Source organism: Hoplias malabaricus, chromosome 14 (assembly GCF_029633855.1).
Source record: "Hoplias malabaricus isolate fHopMal1 chromosome 14, fHopMal1.hap1, whole genome shotgun sequence".
Taxonomy (NCBI): Eukaryota; Metazoa; Chordata; class Actinopteri; order Characiformes; family Erythrinidae; genus Hoplias; species Hoplias malabaricus.
Genome location: NC_089813.1, coordinates 17,662,037 through 17,666,839, shown reverse-complemented (window position 1 = coordinate 17,666,839; position 4,803 = coordinate 17,662,037).

Below are 4,803 nucleotides of genomic sequence, written 5' to 3'. Positions count from 1 at the left end.
TAGACGTGATATTTTATGTTTCTTTGACAGATGTAAAATGTAAATGATAAAACAAATAAAATGGCCAATTGTATATACTGGCCAATGTATACAGGTAATTTGTGTTCTTGTGTTTTATTGTAGTGGGCACTTCTCTTCACATGTTTGCTCTTATTTTAATTTAGCCTGACCTAATCCATTAGCATGTCTCGTCCGTTCCTCTCATTCAGGCTAGCTGCTGAGGTTGTGTTAGAGAAGTGTTTCAGTATGCAGAGCCTGAGGCTGGAGACTGAGGCTGAGGTGTTCCGCTCAGCACTCCTGAGTGAAATGGAGGAACAGGAGCTGGTCAGGTTGAAGGGTGGAGTGAATTGGGTGGGTGTTGGGTGGGGGGCAATACTGAGTGTTGGGATGAAGGTGTGTGGTGGAGGTTGGGGGGTGGGGGGGTGTTGTGTGGGTCACTCTCTCTTCTAATGCCCCCCGGCACCTCAGCCATTAGTATTCCCTGCTGCGGCTGGAGTTCATACGGCTAATGGAGTTGCTACCTGGGGACATTAATTGTGCATGACACCACTCGAGGGGCTTTTGTGCACTCACGCTAATATCAGTGTGAGCCCCCCACACAATTCCACCCCCCTCCTTCCGACAAAGCGCCCAGAAAGATTACAAACAAAGCCCAAATAACTGCCAGCCTTACACTGCAGTTTGACAGAGGGGGGTCTCAAGTTCACTGCTGACAATGATTGGCAAACCCTTGAGTGTGTCGCAACAACGGGTGACGGTCAAATGTGTTCACTCTACTTCGGCAGGGTACAAGAAAAATGGAGGAGACGGTGTCGTCATCAGGATGGAAAGGCTAAGAGGTGATGCAAAAAGCATAATGTTGCTGATGTGAAGTAATGCATGTCCGTATGTGCATGTACCAAACAACTTACTGTAACTAGCCGATGATTGGATGTGTGTAGTTGCTCTACGTTATAGTAATTTCCCCACTATTCTGACACCCATTGCTAAATTTATAACTTATTATATTTAAATGCATAAAATGGGTACATACAGAGTTAATTTGATGGCAGAGTGCAATGGGATCTTTGGATACACAGGACGATGCTAGGTAAAAGCGGTGATTTAATTTGTTGAGAATAATAAGTGATCTTGCAAAACCCACAGGACATGAAATTAATGCGCTTCGGAATTATCATATTTCTCATTACACTGTCACCCGCCGAGCTTGTGCTGCTACCTGCACCAGAAAAAAAAAGGCACAGAAGAGGAAAGACGCTGTTAAATTGAAATGGATTATTGTATATTATTGCCATCTTCTCTTCCCTCATCTCTTGCAATAGCTGCTGTCTTTTGCCATCATCATCTGTTTTTCTGAACATTTGTGTAGTAATAAAGTGAGCAAGCAGCACGAGAGATCTAAGGTGGTTTGTGTGTGTGTGTATGTATGTGTAAGAGATTGTGTAAGGGTCTATGGCAGATCAGGCTACTTTATACACATTGTTCAGTTCTAAATATGATTAGCAGCATAGTCCTCATTTCATCACTGTAGAACAATAAAACAGGTTGTTGGTGTTGCTTATATGATTTACGAGGTTCAGTCACTTGTTTTATTTTGTTTTGTTTTGTTGGGTTTTTTTGTTGCCACAATTTTGGAGTTGATTATCTAAATTCCTAGCTGTAAATAGATGTGAAATTTTTTTTAATTATTAACTTAACTTTGAAAATGTACTGAACATTTTTTTTCTCTGATAAACACATCACATTTATACTACTACTACTACTACTACTAATAATAATAATAATAATAATTTAATTGAAAATGGTACAAAAACATTAATCTTTGATTCATTTATGTAACCACTTAGTCTTGTTCAGGTTCATTCATTTTCTATAACCACTTCATCTTGTTCAGATCCTACCCAGAATCATTGGATGCAAGGCAGGAACCCACTTTAGAAGGATCATGTCAACTGATATCATGTCAATCCACCTACTAGCACGTGTGTTTGGACTGTGGGAGGAAACCTACATAGACACAGGAAAAACACACTACGGATGGTTACACACAGCCCCAGGACCCTGGAGCTGTCTGCCAAACTACCTGCTGTGCCACCATTGTTATTTGAAAAAGGGGGAAAAAGATGGCAGCAACACATGGCAAGACTGGTAAAGCTGTGTAATGCAACAACAAAAAAGCAAATTAGATTAACTTGCCACAGGTCAGTGAAAATATTTAGTTAAAATTAGAGCATCTCACAGAGAATTAAAGATGTGGAGGGGTTCACCACTCTAGTGAATAGTGAAACAAATCAATTCATTATCTACTGTATGTAATAGAATTTAAAAATTCTGAGAATCTAGAGCAAGGGACAAGCCACAAGGCTAAGATCCAGCATTTGAAGGACTGGTGTCCCCTCCAGGGTGTGTTCCTAGGGAGATATTGTTAAACTGTCTTTTTTCTATTTTACCTGAACCTTTTACATAATAGTTCTCATGCTCTGGAATTGTGAGATGATCCATTATAGTACACTATGTAGGGTGTAATTTGAGATGGAGCCCCTATGGACAGAATGCACTCTAACATTGACTTATTTTTGCTGTTTCACAGTAATAGATCAGTGTTATCAGGTATCTTTTAGTGAATGTGATAGATAATCACAAGCGGTTTGCTTAACATAGAGCATAGTACTTGTGACCACTTCTGAATAACTACACTTATAGAGGTTTATGTATGGTTTATTATGCATTAAAAGGCATTAATAATCATTTATAACTAACAGATATGAGACAACAGTGACCTGTTGTTTTCCAAATACTGAACCCACATCCATTTATACTGTTATCCATCAGATCTTGCAGGATACTGACCTTACTTTGGCTTCCCCATCAGTCAGCATTACGCCTGCTGACTTCATCTCATGTTTGTTAATACCTTTAACCATTTAACCACCAACAGAGCATCTTTTTATACATTCATGATAATGTGCTTTACATTCACATGTAAAATGACTAAATTTATTTAATAATAAACTTATTCTTTACACTGACATTTTCAGTAAGTTCTCTGACAATTTCAATATTAATTTCTGTATTTAAAAAAATCACTGTTGCCCCTTTTCTGTTACAAATGATTATTAATGACCTTTAAGGTGTTTACATCCTAATTAATAACAATATAATTAACAGGATTTTAAACCATTTCTAAACATTTATAGATATAGCTTTTTTAAAATAGTAAGAAAAAATATTACACTTGCTAGAGCCATTTTTACTACGGTTAATGTTACTGGTACATAGTCATAGCAGCCCCTTGGCTTAGACATTGACTTAGATACGTATTTGGCTTCAAGACCTAGCTTACTTACAGTTTCTACAGTACTACAACCAACATATGCCACCTGTATTTCAGTAGAAATAAAATCGCTTCTCCTTACTGAGGCTAACTTACCCTCAGTCAGCAGGCACTCTGGGTTCCACCATATTTCTTCTGGTCTGTGTTAACTGGGGCTGCACGGTGACGCAGCAGGTAGTGTCGCAGTCACACAGCTCCAGGAACCTGGAGGTTGTGGGTTAGATTCCCGCTCCGGGTGACTGTCTGCGAGGAGGTTGGTGTGTTCTACCCGTGTCCGCATGGGTTTCCTCTCACAGTCCAAGAACACACATTAGTAGGTGGATTGGCGACTGAAAAGTGTGTGTAGGTGTGAGTGTGTGTGTGAATATGTGAGTGTGTGTTGCCCTGTGAAGGACTGGCACCCCCTCCAGGGTGTATTCCTGACTTGCGCCCAATGATTCCAGGTAGGCTCTGGACCCACCGCAACCCTGAACTGGATAAGTGGTTACAGATGGTGAATGAATGAATTATGTATTAACTGAGTATTTCTATCTTCTACATGCTTGCAGACACATGCAGACATACAAAAAAAAAAAAGTTTGCAGGGTGTATTCTATCAATTGTAATTCATACAATGCCGAATTAGGCGTTATGGACTGTGTTCTATAGCTTGGGCAAGTCTACACTCAGGAAGCCCTTGAAAGTGTTAGCAAGTCCTCAAAATGATTGCAGCTATACACTGTGATGTCACACGAAACCTTAAAATATAAAAACCTTCCTCTGTAATTACAAAATTCCATCATAATTTCCATTATGATCTTTGCCTTTCAGAATGTTTGCCTTTATGATCCCCAGCGATAAGAAGTGCCAATTCTTCCTTTCAGAGTTTTTAAATCATTATGCTCCTTTGTTACAGAATGTTCTAGCAAGCCACAATAAACCCAGCCTCATGTTAGGAATGTCAAAACTATTCTCATAAGATAATGTGAAAAATGGCTTCAAAAGAGCCACTCACAGAGATAATATGATAATTAGATTTCCTCGATAAGCTGCATGAAAAAAGCTTGGGTCTGGCCATTTTTGAGAGGCAAATCCATTACCTTTTCTTAATTCACCCTGGCATAAATTAAAGGATTCTTGCTGGCTATTAGCCCCTCCATTAATACAGCTGAGGTCAAGACAATTGAAACCTGAGGTTAAGAAATATGGAGGAGTATTTCTCCCAGACATCTCGTCTAATGACTGGAGTGAGAGTCCGGGATCTTTTGCCATTAATTGTGAAATTATCTTTCTTTTTTTTATCATATAAACAGGCGAAGGAAGATAAGAGGCACAGGGGGCGATAATCCTGTTGCGCGAAATGAATTTCCGTTCCATTTGTTTCGTTATGTTTCAGGCAATTTCAGCCAGGCGATAGATTGTTTCAGGAGATATGAGGTGTAAGAATAGAGAGGGGGAGATTTCTGAAGGCAAGTGTAAAATTAGTTTGG